The 18,548-nt window shown below is 39.9% G+C and overlaps 1 protein-coding gene across 1 annotated transcript in view; it reads left to right on the top strand.

The window, feature by feature from the left end:
* Window positions 1–7,800: 7,800 nt before the first annotated feature.
* Window positions 7,801–18,548, top strand: part of TENM3 (teneurin transmembrane protein 3) — a 2,200,211-nt gene continuing 2,189,463 nt past the window's right edge. Inside the window, exon 1 of the mRNA XM_043546023.1 lies at window positions 7,801–8,109. The gene's annotated coding sequence lies outside the window, so the exon portion shown is untranslated. The remainder of the gene's footprint in view (window positions 8,110–18,548) is intronic.

Consider the following 18,548-nt stretch of genomic DNA (forward strand, 5'->3'; position numbering starts at 1 on the left):
AGACAGGTAATTCCAAAAGTTAAGGTTTCTTGTACAACATTAGCAAGGTCATATTGCTCACATATAACATTTTTTATTCTTGATATCCTTATTAAATATAAGTTTTATGTATGGCTGTTTCCTGCTTGCAGCACTTGTCATTGTTAAGGTAGCAAAAAAATTCCCTTAAAACCTCCTGGTTTTATATACTGAGGCTTAATTTTTCCAGACTCTGTCTCTTCCCAAAGGGGGAAAGTTTGGTGTGTAAACTTTGAGCAGAAATATTTCTATCATAAGAGTGAAAAAAAAATGCTTGTCCGTTGGTGGGTAGTGGAGGGCATCCAACATTTCTTTTTAACAGTCTGAGATTTGAAAAATGCCATTTCTCATGGAAATAATCCTAAAGGAAGGGCAGTTCCTGGACTCATTTTAAATTAAACTTTTTTCTGATTTGACTTGAACCAAATAAGGATTTGACAATGGAATAGTTATTATGCGTGCTACCATTTTTACTTTGAGCTATTAGATGCATTCCTGAAGTACAATGCGCAGCACAGGGTGTGTGTGTCAGTATGAATTAACAGTGTGTGTCAGTTAATTTTACACTGTAACAGGTTGCCTCTTTAATGTTGTCTTGTAGGTTTTGTCCAGAGAGAGGCCTGGGAATTGAAGGCTGGCACAGCAAAGACTGTTGGGAAATGAGGCAGCTTCCTTTCTTTAATGAAAAGGACTTCTAGAAAGAGAGGCTTTGTGGTGGATCTCTCTAGTCAAAGTGGTTTTAGGAAAGTGGGTGGGAGGGAAAAGATAAGTTCTCCTTTAGCTCTGCATGTGTCTGTTGAACCCACAGAGAGATATGAATGTTTGGACTTTTACTATTCTGGAAAGGGTAGAGTTTTGGTTTAACTAGAGAGCTAAACCAGTGAGGGAGCTTGAGGTAACAACCACATTGCCATGCCAATTAGGTAAGACTTCTCTACATGCAGAAACATGTACATCCAAAACCCAGTAAAATCAACTGAAAGAGTTCCATTGACTGCAATGGGCTTTACAGCTGGCCCCAAAATTTCTCTTCCCCAGAATGGCTTTGAACTGCTCAGAAAATATTTCCAAATATTTTGAGGCGGGGATGGCAGGAATCTGATAAAAAGATACTTGCTATATTACCACCAAAATGCTCCTTTCTCCAAAGAAGAAAGTCCCAGATCCACAAAGGGATGTAGGCATTGCAACGCTCAAGGCTGAACTTTTAGGTGCCTAGGAAATCATTGAAATAACACAAAGTCTGGGTTAGGTGCCCAGGCTACGAATATGATGAATGGGGACGGATAGGTGCCTAAGACTGAGATCCACAAAAGACAGCACATTAGGTGGGGAGCCACCTATACTAGTCAATGGAAAATGCTGATGAGAGGGGTGGGTTCTGTCTCTCTCATAGAGATATGTGCCTAAGTCCAGGATGTAGGCAGGTGCTTATTTCAGCCAGGAAACCCTCTTCTGGAGTCAGGCAATTAAGGCATTTCTAATGAGAAGGAGATAGGTGACTACCTAACTCCACACAAAATGGGAGTGAGGGAGGGGTTATGTGCCTCACTTATAAATTTTAGCCCAGTGGTTAGTGAGTTAACACAGCATGTGGAAGACCAGGGTTCAGTAGGGGTCTCCCACCTCTCAGGAGAATACCAGAACCATTGAGCTATGGGATATTGTGATGTGGGTTTCCATCTGTCTCTCCTGTGGAAGCTGTTCCACTGGGTATAAATACTTAAAAAATATTATTGTTTAAAAATAAACCTATTTAAAATAAAATTTGAAACTAACCATCTATGTTAAGGCCGAAATTATCATAATCTATTAAAATAAATACAAAAATAATATTAAGTAGTCTTGTTACAGAGGTAGTTAAGTTCTGGAGTAGGCTTCCAAGAGAAGTTGTGGAATCCCCATCACTGGAAGTTTTTAAGACTAGGTTGGACAAACATCTGTCAGGGATGGTTTAGGTCAGGGGTCCCCAGCGCGGTGCCCGCGGGTGCCATGGCACCCACTGGGGCATTTTTGTGCGCCCACAGGACACCACACCACTGAAATGCCACCGAGAAGCTTTTCGGGGGCAGCATTTCAGCAGTGGGGTGTCCGGCGCCCGCCACAGTCTTCTGGGAAGAGCAATATGCTATTCCCACAAGAAAGGTTCGGGACCACTGGTCTAGGTTTACTTGTTCCTGTGTCAGCACAGAGAAGCTGGGTGTCATGAACTCCTGAGGTCTCCCTCAGCCCTACTTTTCTATGATTCTGTGTTTGCTGCCAAGTCTTAAAGAAAGTCAAAGAACTGAAAGGGTGGAAGTCTCGGGCTAAGCACTTGGAACCACAGGTTTTCGAAGCACTATAGATGCTTTTGACAGCAGTAGCCTCTTCTGAAAGTGTAGAGAGAATACTTCCTTCATTTCAGTTTATTCAACAAGTTCAGTCCAATGACTAGTTCATTTCAAGTTAAGAAACTGATTGGAAGCTGAAAAAACAGAAAAGTTTGTTGTCCTCATCTTATCTATGAATAAAAACTAGGCATGACAGGATGACATCTACTAGTCCTAACATTTTGAACAATATGGTAAACAGATAATACTTCCTTTGTTTAATAAATGCTAATTTTAAATGAAAAACATGTTTTGGTAGACTTTTTTGATAAACTTTTTTTCTTATCTTGCACATTTAAGGTAGTTTTACTTAATAAAAAATGCTTTTGTGCATTTTTAATTTAATTTGAATTTCCCTCCAAATAGAGCTTGACAAAAATAAGTTAAAAAATCTATCATCTAGTAAATAAGAAACGCATCATTCACTGTTGTCTAACAGAATAAAACATATAAAAATTAAGAATCTGAATAAATGTAAGTTAAGCTATATGATTGCTTCAATAAATGCATATAGATATAGTTATCTGGCTAGCAAAAAGAAGTACCAAATTTCATGTAACGGCCATATTTAGTTGCAGATCAACATATTTTAATAATTATTAACCAGTGAGAATCAACCTTTCTTTAAGAAAATAACTAATATGTACAAGTGTAAAGCATGATTAAAATTCATGATTTCATAGATTCCAAGGCCAGAAGGGACCATTGAGTCTGGCCTCCTGTATAACAGGCCATAGAGCTTCCATAAAATAATCCCTAGAGTATATCTTTTAGAAAAATATCCAATCTTGATTTAAAAATTGTCATGGAGAATTCACCACAACCCTTGGTAAATTGTTCCAAAGGTTAATTACTCTCATCATAATTTCTAGTCTGAATTTGTCTACCTTCAACTTCCAGCCATTGGATCATGTTATGTCTTTTTCTGCTGGATTGAAGAGCCTATTATTAAATATTTGTTCCCTAGATCAATACTTTTAGAATGCAATCATGTCACACCTTAACCTTCTCTTTGTCAAGATAAATAGTTGAGCTCCTTGAGTCTATCTCTATAAGATATGTTTTCTAATCCTTTAATTGTTCTAAGTATCAGAGGGGTAGCCGTGTTAGTCTGTATCCACAAAAACAACGAGGAATCCAGTGGCACCCTGAAGACTAACAGATTTATTTGGGCATAAACTTTCATGGGTAAAAACCCCCACACTTCTTCAGATTTTAAAGTGCCACTGGACTCCTTGTTGTTAATTGTTCTAGTGTCTCTTCTCTGAACCCTCTCCAATTTATCATCATCCCTGAATTGTGGATACCAGAATTGGACACAATATTACAGTATCTGTTGCACCAGTTCCAAATACAGAGGTAAAGTAACCTCTTTACTCCTATAGAACTAGTGCTCTAGGTAGAGGCTCAAACTCTGCATGACTCCAACCAGCAAGGCTCTTTAAGTACTGTACGCTGATTGCCCCACTGGAACACACAAGGTTTTCTGCTAAAGTGATTTAAATAATGACTAAAATTGGTGATTTAAATCTTTGTGATTCAAATCAATCCACCTTGATCACAATGGCATTTAAAACTGGGACTTAGGCACCTAGGTGTGGGATTCAGGTGCTTCAATCTCCTTGTGGATCTGGGATGTGCCCAGGCCTGGGGGGGGGGGAGGGGGGAAGGAAATGGGGAAATCAGGTATTCATTAGTTCTACTGTCAAAAGTCTTCTTTTGACTGTCCTGAGTCCTTTGTGCGGTATAAGTCTATGTACCTAAGCCTCAAACAAACCTTCCCAGGGAGTAGGAATAATAACCTTGTCCTTTGTTGAGAAGCAGCATGTTCCTAAGGCTAGGGTATTGGCCTAGCAGTCAGATAATCTGGGTTCTAGTACTAGCCGTGTTAGTCTCCTGTTATGGGACTAGACAAATCACTTTATCTCTGTTTCAATTTCCCTATCTGAATAATAGGGATAATGATACTTAACTCCCTTTGTAGAGCACTTTGAGGTCTGTGGACAGTAAGTGTTACATGAAAACTAAATATTAGTACAGATGTGGTAACTGATGCACAGAGAGATACAAAGACTGTAGTAGAATTGCTGTACAAAGCCCTGTCTAATCTACATTTCATCTTAAGAAAATGTCTTCAAATTTCTGTATATACCAAGGCCATCTGAAAATGGATAATATAATGCCTGCATAACTAAATAAAATATTTTGAAATCTATAGACAAAACTATTTCACTGCAGAGTGTTGTTATAGGCCACATTAAACCAGATGGTAAAACTCAAATACTGAAAAATTGAATGCTTTGCTTGGGTGTGGATTAGGCACACCAGACATATCATTAGGTGCATTGCCTACATCCAAGTCCCTAGTCCTACAATTGTATCTGTGCAGATGGAACTTTGTGCCTTTGCTGAACCCCACAAACTTCAGTGGGTCTCTGTGTAGGTCCAGGGCCTAAAGTTGCAATATAATATGTAATTTTCCTTTTGTAATTGTCCTTTCTCCTTTTGTTTCCTTTACTTTACCCACTCACTCCTTACCTCTTTCTGTGTTCTTTAACCATGACTCCCAAACAGTCTGGAAAATAGCTTGCTTGTCTAACTCAGGTGAATAGTCTACTGATTTCTGTAGGACTATTTGAGTGATTAAAGGGAACAGGATTTGACCCACAGTCATTGCAGGTCCACATACCAAAGAAATATGGATTAATGGAAGTGCAGTGGTACTCAGAAAACAATTGTATAGGATATCAGCAGTCTTAAAAAAATCTGTGGTACTGAATTTAAAATACTTCTGTTTTAAAATAACATATTTGCTTCTTGGTTTTAGTTTCTCCATAAAAATGAAATAAGTCCTAATTTAATAATTTGCATCTGTTATAAAATAAAAATACCAGTGTAGGTTCTGATCCAAAGCCTATTGAAATCAATGGGTCTTTTCATTGACTTTAGTGGTCTTTGAATCAGGCCCATAATTAGCACACTTATCTCCTTTAATTTCTCATATTTGGAAAAGTCAAAAGCTTATTTCAGTAGAACTCACTTTGTCTTTTTACTAATAAATTATATTTAAATACTTATTGAAGATGGATAGTATAACAGATTAAAATGACAACCTGACTAAGTGAGTATTTAACTATTTAAACATTTGCCACTAAACATATTATATAAAGTTGGAGGCATTCTCTCTGATATAGAACTCATTTGTCATTTTCCTCTAATTGACCTTGAAAGCATATTGGTGTTAACATGAAAAAATAAAGCTCCACCTTTCCAAAGAAAGGCCTTAAAAAGATTCAAGGGAGTGGAGGGAGAGAATGTGGGTCTTATTTCCTAGTGGTCCGTTCCTAGTAAGAAAGTACATTGCTTGAACCCAAAGGGGTTTTCGCATCCAACTTTCAAGCTTTGTTGTTAGATAGCAGTGACCTCTAGATTGACAGATCTGATGATAGACTTTGAGGAGTGATTTCTAAGAATGCTAAGAGCATGAACTTCATTCTTTTAAAATATCTTTTTAAATAAAGGCTTCAAAACAAAGTCAACAATTGATCCAGGTCTTTGAATAAAAAGTTTTCTGCATTAGACAATGGGATTTACTACTAAGAAGGAAACGTACATTAGTCTTTTTAGTTTATTGTTTTCATTTGACAAAGGTAGAATTACAGATTTGTGAGCAAAGAAAGATTTGAGCCCTCTGTTCAGGGTGGTAAATCTACATATATTCATTGACTGTCAGGATAAAAGCAATCTTTAGATTACTCTGTGTTGTCCCCTGAAGAGGAATAGGGATATAAATTATGCTTTGTTCTCTACTAATACTTGCTAAATAACTCTTTATTCTCTAGGTACATTCACTGTTTCCTTATGGGGTTTTTTCATGGCAGCATAAAAGAACATGAAAAAATGATTTTTTTTTTTTCTGCTAGGGAAGGTGGGAGGGGAGAATCCAGGAGCTGAAGACACACCACAGTGCCTGCAGCCCCACCTTGCAGGCGATGCTGTCCCATCTGCTCCTCTTTCCGCTCCTGATCTCAATCAAGGAGCGGGATGGGGGAGACAATTTTTCTCTCACATGTGCGTACACGGGGAAAAACAGCAACTAGCGGACAGAATTGTTTTTCATTCACAGCTGCACCCAGTCAGCGGCTGAGCGAAAAGGAAAGGTAGTGCAGGCGCACTGAACACACGGGGTCCAAGCCGTCTCCGCCAGGCAGCCCGAACGTATGTTGTGTTTACGTGTGATAATAGTGGAGGTGGCCTTGGCACAGAGGAATGGACAGATGAGGGTGGTGGTGGTGGTTTCCAGGCTTGGCTTTGATTAGGAGAGAAAATCCAGGCAATGGTTTTGCTTCCCAGTCCCTTCAGCCCCCCTTCTGCAAATCAGACTTGAAACGAGGCTCCTTCTCTGTTGGCTTCGCATGAGCTATAGCGAACTTAAAACCCATCCACACCGCTCACTGCGGCTGGTCTCCCTCAAGTCCCCGACAAACAATAAACGGACAATCACCCCCCCGCACCCCCCTCAATGCCTGGGATTGTGCTCAGCCCTCCAGAGACAGGACCCCCCCGGTTAACAGCGGGGCTGTGCGACTCACCAGCGCGATTTCACCTTTTGGACGAGGTGGCTCTAACCATCCTTAGACGGTCATTGAGCCCCTGAGCGTGGGGGCAGGTATTTCAGTGAGGAGCCGGGGCGCCTTCCTAGGCTCCCCGTAAGGTGACTGCGAGAGGGGCTCCAGCAGCGCTCGGTGCTTTCCCAGGGTAAGCGCCAGCACCGGCCGCGGTCAGGCTGGGCGCGTAGCGAGCTCCCAGCGGAGGCGGGAGGTAGGGAATGAACTGCAGCCGCCGCCACCCCCCAGGAGCAGCGGTGGCAGGGCTGTGTGTGCTCCCTTCGCAGCGGGCGCGCAGCCCAGGCAGCGGGCTGCACCTTTAAGGCGCCAGGGAGAGAGAACAGACCCTCCAGTGCATCACCAACCCCACCATTAACAGCCGCTAACTCGCAGCCCGCCATCCCAAAGGGCGGGCGGGCCGGCCCCTCCCGCGGGGTTAATGACGGGAGCTGTAGAGCTGCGGGGAGCCTGAAGCCGGCTGGCCGGGGCTGAGGAGGTGGCGGCGGAGCCGGTGCCGCTGCGGTGCCTGCAACCCTGCATCCGCCTCGCGCGTCTCAGTCCCTTCAGCGGCCGGCGGGCTGGGTGCAGCCCCTCCAGCGCCGGGAGCTGCTTCTCTCTCCTGCCACCCCCTCTGGGAGCGGCCCCGGCCCGTTCCCCTCCCCGGACAGCACCCCGGGAAAGCGGGGCTGGCGTCGGCAGTAGAGCAGCCCTGCCAAGCTGCAGGCAGGAGTGACAGGAACGGACTCCGCGTGGGGGTGGGAGGACGGGCTGGCGGGGGGGAGGGGGGGGAGAGAAATAAATAAATAAGTAAATAAAGCAATACCGCCCGCGCCAATAAAAGAGGCAGAGACCGCGGCTCGGCCGGGCGGGGATCGGCTCCTTTGCGGTGGCGTTTGTTTGCCGGGACTGACGCTGCAAAGTTGAACCCAAACGTGTTGCTTCCTGATGGCTGCTGCTGCCGCCCAACTTCACCTGCTCAAGTGACTTGCCCAGTAGGGCTCTTGCTGCTGGCCCTCTGCCTGGCAGCCTCCATAGCTCGGTGACTGCGGCGAGGGGGCTTCCTTTCGTGCCTCCCCCCATCTAGGAAAGAAAGGTGGGGGAGAGCCAGCAGACAGGTACGTTTCGCTTGTGGTAACCTCTCCTAGACACTGTGGGGAACGAGATCGTCTCTGCTCCATAGTTGCCTTTTAGGAGCCGAGCATTTGCCAAACTTTGCCTCCCCCTCGCACCTGCCATTCGCCCCCCTTGTTTTCAATGGGGGGGGGGGTTCTTTGGGTTAATTGGGTTTTTCTTTTGGGAGGGTTTGGGGGGTTCAGGAGCAGCTGGGTGGATCCTCCGCTGCGACATCGGTTTAGTCATTATACAGGTGCCTTGACTGAATAATGCGTCTGCTTTGCTTGTTTGGGGTTTCATTTTAAATCCTTTGGTTTGCCGCTCGCAGCGGGAGTTCGAGTGGCAGGCGCGTAAGTTGGCAGCCATAGGAGAATGCAAACCAGGGTGAAGTTTGTCCTGCTGCCACTCGACTCCGGGAGCGAGCAAATGCTTTCCTTGCAATAGCCACCTTTGTAAGTACCAAGTTGTCCCATCAGGGACAGTAAGGAAAGAAACTGAAAGAGCAAGGAAATGTGGTTCCAGTGAGGGCTACGAGCAGCTGGGATAGAAACCTGAAGGACTCATTACAGAGACAAGCTGGGTGAGGTAATCTTTTTTACTGAACCAACTTTTGTTGGTGAGAGAGATCAACTTTGGAGCTTACACAGAGTTCGTCTTCAGAAATTGGGCCAATAAAAGATACTGCTTCACACACCTTGTCTCACTAATGTCTGGGACCAACATAAAAGACTCACAGGTATTTAGATAAATTCTGTTTTGGAAAATATCTCCATGTAAGAACATGCCTTTATGAAAGCAGGTGAGATACAGATGTGTGCTTGTAGAGAAACGTATACTTTTATATATAAATCTTTAAAAAGAAAACTTGTATATTCCCATCAGTATAGGGGTATTTCTAATCGTATTATATTTAAGCTACATCTTTATTTTTTTTATGTAGAACTGGCTAACTACTTAAAAGATTCCCTTCCTCTCTTTGTGGGTAATTTTGTATTGTTTGGGGATGGAGAGCTCTGTGTAGTTTCCCTTAACTTAAATCTCCGTGTGAGTTTCACACTAACAACTTGTACATAGTGTGCCGTGAGATTGCTGAAGGCTGAAGCCACCTGCTGAACTAGTTGATGTTATTTTTTGGAGGTGATGAGTTTGGAGTAGAATTGTAGAGACATCCAGCAGATGGAGCAATGGAAAACTGTACAAGACTCTGCATAAAACAATTTATTTCGCTTTAATCACCGTTGAAAGAAGAGCTCTCCAACACATTATAGAGGAACACTGCACGTTAAAAAATGGAAATTCACACCTGAAATAGACATTTGATTTTGAATTTGTCCGTTTTAAATGTGCTTGTATTAAGTAGTTTTGGAAAACTTGCATTTTCCAAGTTGTTATGCTTGTTTTGGGTGGATGGACGAGTGTGTGCTATTTTGTATTTATTCCGAATCCTAGTTTCTGTATCGATTATTATTTTTCCAGTTGCCGTTGTGCATCAGAAAAAGATCGTGCTGCTATTAGGAAAGTAGTTCTACTTTGTAACATAATTACAGGACTATGTATCAAATCATTATTAAAATTATGGAAAAGTAGGTAACTATTACTTTAGTTTAACATACAATTGAAAGATGTTCCCAGTATATTGCAGCCTGGAAAGAACTGTTTTGAACGGTTAATTATATTTAAACGGTCTAACTTTCTTAAAATAGTATGCAGGGCTCTAGCAGGGCTAAAAGGTGATAGAGTTTTTAGTAATTAGGTTGTAATGGTGGTAAATCTTGCAAAAGGACTATGGTAATTATGTTGCTAGCTTGGAAAATAACACGGGGCATGCAAGATCACTAGACAAGAGGAAACAGAATTTTTAGCATTGCTTTCTATGTACCTAAATACATTGTTACATATAACCAGAGCAGACATAAAACAAGGCAAAATTATTACTTTTTCAATCCAGTGAAAAGTCCTCTTTCAGTTGCTATCTCATTTCTGAATAGCTAAATTCAATTTCTTGTAACTTATCTGCAGTTGTTATAGAAAATTACAATTTAAAGCAGAATATTGAAAGGCTTGGAACAGCGATCCTTTAAGAAGTTCATTTTGTCATACTTCATTAATTCAAAAGTTAATATATAGTATATTAATGTACCTATCTACCAATTTCAATGCTGTTTTTTTAAATGATAAATGGATGACCCAATGAGTTTTGATAACTTTTTAAAGTTTGCTATTAGATTTTCAGGTTTCAGAGTAGCAGCCGTGTTAGTCTGTATCCTCAAAAAGAAAAGGAGTACTTGTGGCACCTTAGAGGCGAACAAATTTATTTGAGCACAAGCTTTCGTGAGCTGTAGCTCAGGAAAGCTTGTGCTCAAATAGATTAGATTTTCAGTTACCTGAGAAGGTAGTTTTGAGTATATGTGTTTAAGAAACATCAATCTGTGTGAAAACCCTTGTAGCAATAATATAGAAATATTTACATTCTTTTAAAAGTTTGTTTAGTGTGTAATGTATGATAAAGTTGGTATAACAAGAATTATGAAATAACTTTGCATTTACTATATTCTTTCAAAGATGAAACATAAGTTTGTCATAATCACTGTTGAAAACAAGTGTTAAATAAAATGTTATAAGCTGAATTAAATAAACTCTAAAATGGCATAAAATAAAATCTCTGAATTAAATAAACTCTAAAATGGCATAAAATAAAATTTTAAGAACTTCTGGGGAGAAAAATACATTTTAACCACTTTAGGGAAACAATTTTTGATACTTTTGTTAGATTATTATGATATTTTTAAAAGGAAACTTTTTTTCACTTATGTAACAAGGAACTTGAAAAAGATCCTACAGAAAATAGAACACAAGCATATCTTTTGGTATTTGCTGAAAGAAACATATTGTTTCTTATAAACTTAGTCTATCCATTTAGCTTTAAAATCATGTCCTTAGAATAAAAACACCATAACTAAATGTTTAATAACACCTGTATCTATCAAGAGGCCAATTCTGTGAGGTACTGAGCATCTCCTGTAAGGTTCTGAATGCCTTCAACTCCCATGGAGGTCAGTGGGAATTGAGAATGCTGAGTACCTCAAAAGATCATACAGAAATTTTAAAATCAGTATTTTCTCCTCTTGTAGAGTCTTCATTCAGGGTTCCCACTGGATCATATCTATAAACCACTCTTCTCTATATTACTATTATGTTCCACAAATTCCTTCTTCTCTGTCTATGAATGCTAAAATATTCAAATTATTCGCTGAACTGTTGTTTCCCTCTTCCCGTAAATACTGAGTGTTAGTGTCACATTTCTGTTTTCCTTAATTCCAGTCTAGTGAGTTTTCAATATCTGTTTTGATTGTGCAATGCATATTAAATAGTCCCAACATTTCTGAAGAGTGCTGTTATAAATGAGGAGTTATAAAATCATAAAAATTGAAGTAAGTTTGTTTTTCTACAAACTTCCACTTTTCATTTACCTAAACTTGTATAGACAAAAATGTTGTTGAGGATAACTTTGTGGGTTCTTTCCTGCTTTGGCTCGTCTCCCACTTGGAAAAAGTCTGTTTTCGCAGGTGATGAAAGTGTGTGTGTGTGTGTGTTAGTTAATCAAATAACTTAGAGCATTGATATCCTGACCTCTGGATTTTTGGATCACCTCTGTTATGCGATAGAGGGTGAGGAAGGTCCAGAGAGTTTGGAGAACACTCAAAAAAAGGAGGATCTTCTCCAAAGTAAGCAAGTTGAACACATTTAAATATAGTGTCCCAGACAAAGCTGTCTTTGGGGTGTTCTGTCTTGTCTGACTGGCATAAATTCAGCACCTCACCTTGAACTCCAATGATCTTGGTGTCAGGTACATGGCAGTTTTTACATGAGTGTGAACTATGTTTCAGCAGTTCCTCTGGTGAGCACAAACATGCTTTTCTTAAACATCAGCGGTGTACATTTTTCTACCAACTTCTTTCACCTCTAATTAAAAAAAATACAATGCAAAAAAGATTCCCATACATCATTTATTCCAGAATTCTACTCCGTTAGTTATATGTTACACCAGTTGAGTGATTCAGACCAGTATTTTCTTTTAACTCCTTGTACCCACTACTCGCCAAGAAATGCTTCCCAAGACTCCAATCCCATTAACCAACTATTAGTATCTGCACTAGTAGTCATCTGTCATATTAGTTACACTCTTCGGATGCTAAACTTTCTGCGCCTTATAGTGTGATGTGTTCTTACCAAATTGCTAGACAACTTGTAACACTTCAACAGTACAATATGTGCAGAGGGAAACGGGCTTTAAGCATTAGAACATTTGCTTCTCACATAAAAACCAATAAGTTCTGAAGTAATGTGTAACCACTGCCCCTATATTGCTAGGTAGATGATATACTGTGGTAAAAGGCAGACGCATGTAATGAAACTGTAATAATAAAAGAGCCTTATGACTGGCTTCTAAGATATAGGGTGGGTGATCAATAAATTCCAGGCTGGAATTTACTTTACAATTGCAGATGCAAAATATTTGCAAGTGACTTGAGTATGAAGAAGTTCAATATCTGACACTTGTGTAGCAGTTATGTTATCTATGTTAAAGATAGCAACAATTTAATTTACAGACTTCTAAACAACTCAGCAGTACCCTGCTTAAGATGTATAATGTACCAGTATGGTTAAAACATCTACCAAAATTGTTGTGATATTTGTAGGAGAATATTTTTAATGTACAAGAATTGACGTGTGGAGTCATTGGAAATACATTTGCTCATTTAAATTACATTATTGTTTCACTGTGGCTGGCGAGTAAGCTAACCTTTACATATGAACCTGTTACTCTTCCAGACAGTTAATTCAGTAACTGATAATGATGGCTACCCTAGCCGTAACATTGTGATTGGTTAGTATTTCTTTACAAAGAGGCAACTGCACTTTTTATAGCTACTTATAATGTGTTAAGCATTTTCATTAAAAAAAAGCAATGTGTTTTTGTTCAATCAAACTTTACAGTGGACATCATTATCTCTGTTAAAATTACTTTAGAACATCTTCTACCTTCTAACTTAATCAATGCATTTGCAAAGTTAGAATGAATTTGCAAAGATTCATTGACTGTTTTTGTGTCTTTAAAGTGTGGAAAGTATTTATGTGCGGCAGGTAGAGAGACAGAGAAATCAATATGCATTACATCTGAACAATTATCCTACAAGAAACATGAACAAGCCAATCAGGATGTCAGATGTCAGTTTCATTAATTAAAATGACATTTCTATATGTAAACTCTAGCTGTATACTAGCTAACAATAATCTGAATTTGTGCTCTCTTGAAATTCAGAACTCCTGAGAATGGCTTCTAATTACTTTGAAATATTTTAGTGTTAATTAAAAGATAATGTGAGTAAAATAGAATGTTACAACAGGATAATGGTCTCCTGTTGAAGTGGTTCTCAACCTTTCCAGATTACTGTACCCATTTCAGGACTCTTTGTCTTGTGCACCCCAAGTTTCACCTCACTTAACGATTACTTGCTTACAAAATCAGACCTAAAAATACGAAAGTGTCAAAGCACACTATTACTGAAATATTGCTTGCTTTCTTCTTTTTTTTTTTGCCATATAACTATAAAATAAATCGATTGGAACACAAATATTGTACTTACATTTCAGTGTGATACTTGAGCCTCTTTTTTACTTGTGAGTCTTGTCATTCAGCTGCTAGAGAGCAGTGGCTTCTGGCCAGACACCCAGCTCTGAAGGCAGCACCGCCGTGAGCACCTGCAAAAAAGTAAGGGTGGTATGGTATGGTATTGCCACCCTTACTTCTCCACTGCTGCTGATGGCGGTACTGCCTTCAGAGCTGGTAAGCTAAAGAGCAGCAGGTGCTCTGGCCGGGGTGTTCTTGTTGTTTGTGGCGTGGGAGAACTATATATTTAATCCTGCTCCCATCCCACTCTGCAATACCTACTTACACCTGCTCCCGCCTTGTTTGTTGAATTTTTATCCTGCTCCTGCTATTATGGCAGTGGGTACTGTGGATCCCCTTCCTACTGCAGGGCTTTAGAGCTTGTTATAAAACTAGGCAAATGTCTAGATGTGTTGACTTACACCCTGGAAGATCTCTGTTTATCCCCCTAGGTGTACCCCTAGTTGAGAATTCCTGTCCTGTTGAATGTATTTTCTGCAGCTAAATACTGGTATTTGTGGGAAATAAACATACTGTACAGACTGCCAAAATATTAGGGCATACAGCTGAGTAGATGATCAAAAAGCAGGTAATGTCTACAACAGTAATATTTGTGGACTCTCAAACTGCTACTAGAATGTTGTGCCACAGGTATTGAATGCTACAGGTTGAACTTTTTTTTTCCCTGTATTCTGACAAAACTATTGATTTAAGAGAGCTTTTTCCTTGAGTATGGATTGCAGAACCACAGCTATTGGTAGTAGACACTTGAGGACCTGACTTGTGCTGCCAGCACCAATATACGAGTAATACAGGTCTTGATTCTGTCATCCTTAGACTGAGTAGTAAATATTTAAGTTAGTAATGAATGCTAAATGAGTACTCCCTTGGACTTCAATAGAACTGCTCAGGTTGGTAAATGTTGCAGAGCCAGGCCCATGTAAGACAGCAACCACAGAAAAGGAGTGATGGGGAAGAGATGGACTGGGGAAGGTGGCAGAAACACAGGGAATGATGGAGAAAGTATGGTGAGGTGTGAGGGAGGTGAAGACTTTGGGAATAAGAGGGAATGTCCACAGTCAATAGAAGAGAAAAAGAAGAGAATAAACAGGTGGAGAGTTAGAACGCAAATAATGGAAGAGAGAAAAATGTCTTGCCAAAAGTTCTGTTGGGGAAAGGGAAGAAAGAGAGAGGAGTGGGGGAATGGGGATATGAGGATGGTTTCTTTTTGGATAAGGGGAGGTGGTTTGGGGTGTCAAATTGTAGGGGATGCTTCTTGAAGAGCTTGCTGTTGCAGATTGCTCAGGGGGATGGGGTAGAGAGTCTCTGGAGTGGGTGTCACTATCAAAGTTGCACAAGGACTCTGTATCCCAAACTCTAAGGGGGGGTGGGGGGGAACTGCTCTTTCCATGAAGGGGGCTTGCTGTTTGTTGTTGAGAGGCCCTGTGCTTGCTGGGGGATGGAGGAGTCTTCCAGCAATTTCTGAAATGACCAACTTGCTTATCTCTCTCCTTTTTTTCTGCTCTTGTTTCCATTTTATTCATTCCTATTCTATTGTCTTTGATATCTTCTTGGTTTTTAACTTTTGTGTCACAGAGGCAGTAGGATGTGAAGGGAAAAAATTACCTAGACTGTAACATACTCCCTGAACCAGTGGAATTGCCTAGGACTGTGAACACACTCAGTTTCACACTGCTGCTAGTGTAAGGGAAAACGATACTGTGTGTGTGTTACACAACCTGTCAATTTCTGGTTCAGCTGCTAGATGTCATGTCAAATGGTAAAAACTGACAGAAAGAGTCACTTTCTCCAGTCATTGAATGAGGAACTTTATTAGAACAAGGCAAATAGTGTTATCCTTGAAGTTACTCTTTTTCTCTTTACTTGATTGTAGAACTTCTGCTTAGAATCTTCTTCCGTGTGTCCTGCCTGGCTTCCTGCTGCAGATTTTACAAACAACACACACATCCTCACATTAGTGCTTCAGGAAGAGCACAAATGATGTGAGAGAGTCTTTGGTGCTATAGTTAATTTGTCCTGCAGTACCATCTAGAGTCCCTTTCATGGTTACAGGATGAGCTATGCTTTAAACCGCTTTTGGTCCCTCTTGGGTGCACTCCTCAGATGATAGGTTTGGCTTCCTTCACCTCTCTTTCTAGGTGTAACCCCACTCTCCAACCACTGTTGGAGTGAATCTCGGGGTTGCAGCCTTCCTGTTTCCCAACTGTGTTAATATGACAGGCCCAACTGGGTTTGGTACCTATAAGCCCCTTTTCTTTGGGAGCCTGTGACTGAATAAAGTGATTCAAACAGTCAAATTTATTATCTAAAGAAAAAATAGTATAATACCAAAAGGAGACATACATATCCTCCTGGGAAGCAAATTCTTGCAGCCTTCTTCATCTTACACAAAAGGTGTGCTTCAAAGATATGCATCAGGTAGTAGTATTTATAATATGATTTTACACATTACAAAACTTTCTGCACGTTATACCAACCCAACAGTTGGTACTAGTTCCTTATCTTCTAGTTCTGTACCTCGCTTTTCTTTATTTTAAATACTAGCATTCCAGAGGCTTGTCCATGAAAGTACCTCCCTGTACTTTCCCATATATTACTTTGAATACTACAGTCCAAATGTTGATGAGCCATGAAGATACTACCTAACGGTATTGGGTACAAAATATTCATACATCTTTGCTTGGACAAGTTGCCTATTTTCTAATGTCAAAGCTGAATTCAGCTTTCCAAGGTGTGGTGGAATACTTGACATGGGTTTTGTGGGAAGAGCATAATACATCCAATTAATGTAACTTCCCAACACTTACATTTTAGATATATTAATATTATCGATAGTATTATATTATTAATGTGCTGTGTACTTAGGGCCCTTCACTTCTGGTTTTATTTTATTTAATTTTCTCCATGAATTTATCAGTGTTTATTATTACAACACAAAGGTGAAAATCGGTGGAAAAAACTATTAATAATTTTTCTGGGTAAATATTGGGGTTTATTTAGGTGAATGGAAGAACAGGGGTGGGGAAGTATTCAGTAGATTAATGCTTTGGTGAGTGGAATTCAATGTGATTTGCTGCAGAACTAAAGCAGAACTCAAAGCACAATATCACCCCTGAGTTTAAGAACACAATATACCTCTAATCCCAAAATAAAACTTTTCAATTGAATAAACTATTAGCCTATATATATTTGCATTTAATAATTGGGCCACACCATTTGCAGCGCATACACTCAACTTCATCCTTTTCTCCTGTTTTTTTTTAAAATGTTCAAATACTTCCTGGTGTTATGGAACGTATTGTGATACAGATTTTCATTTTCTTCCCATTTTAGTGTGTCAGAACTTTAAACCTTTATCTGCTAACAGCTTGAAATGTGTACATAGTGGGCATGAGATTCATCAGTACATTCAGATGCACATGCACTTCAGAGCTTGTATGTGTGCCTGTTTGTTTATTGTGTGTATCTTCTAGGCTAATACATAGCCTTACTTTTCAACTGTAAGCTTTGCACATACAAACAGATGAATGTGTTATTGTAATACATATATTTCAGGCAATATTGTATTTTCCTAATAAAAGTTATTTTTATATATTTGAATGATACAAAAATTGGGTGAAAATCAGGGAAAAAAACAAATACTTTTTGTAAAACCCAGGATTTTTTTTGGTAAAAGTCGGTTTAAACGGAAAATGGAGGGGCTTATGAATACTACATCCAGCATACATGTATTGGCTAATATACCTTATCTTTGCCATTGTTTCCTGATAGTTTCCTAATCACCTCCTTTGATGTGACTTTGTGCAGTCAGGCAGGATAACTTTTCTCTCTCTCTCTGTCACACACACACACACACACACACACTCAGGTGCGCATGATACTTTATTTAATTTATTTATAGATAGATGGGACAGATGTTCCCCTCGTTCTCCACAGGCATCAGTCAGGAATCAGGCCCCATTGTGCTAGGTAAAAAAGACACCCTTTGCCCCAAATCTCTGACCTTTGTAATAGACCATAATGTTCCACTCTTTTGTCAAGGTGCTATATACTGCTCATGCCTGTTTATGTAATTTTCTTTAGAATCTTGCAGAATTGGTTGAATTTAAACTATAAACTTATCCACGTACTTACTCATCACTTTTCTTTTTCACTTGCATGTGCACAAATTCAATAAACCAATGTTTATTCAGTTAAGGTGATTTTTGCCCCACCCAGATAATTTACTCAGGGCCCTCTAGACCACCCAAGTCTCAGCTGAATCTTTAACATAGGGTTAAGTGCTCTGTAGGGCCTTACGTGGAACATCCACATGGGTGGGTGAATTTTACCCAGAGAACATTTTTCTTCTTTGCTAAGGAGTTTAATTTTCTATGATAACTCTTATTTATTCACATCTATATTTAAATTTATTTTCTTCCAGCTAATCTTCACTCTTAGCTTTTCTGCTTTATTCTCAATTAGTGACTACGGAACCGCTGTGCACCAGCTATTCTCTTCAGTTGCATTCATGACTTGTAATTTTATTCACTCTGGACAACAAGGGCTTCTGTTTCCTCCGTGTGCTCCTAACTTTCCATCATTTTCTTTTTCTGACTCACTCGTTGTCTGACAGTGCTCGGCCACTATCCCCTGCTACTGCTCCGTTCCAAAAAAAAGCTCCTGGGCTGATGTGTTAAAGCCAAATTTGAGCTTCAAGTAACCTTTTATAGATGATCTGTAAACATGTATAAAGGAAATACTTTATTT

Source organism: Chelonia mydas, chromosome 4 (genome assembly GCF_015237465.2).
Source record: "Chelonia mydas isolate rCheMyd1 chromosome 4, rCheMyd1.pri.v2, whole genome shotgun sequence".
Lineage (NCBI taxonomy): Eukaryota > Metazoa > Chordata > Testudines > Cheloniidae > Chelonia > Chelonia mydas.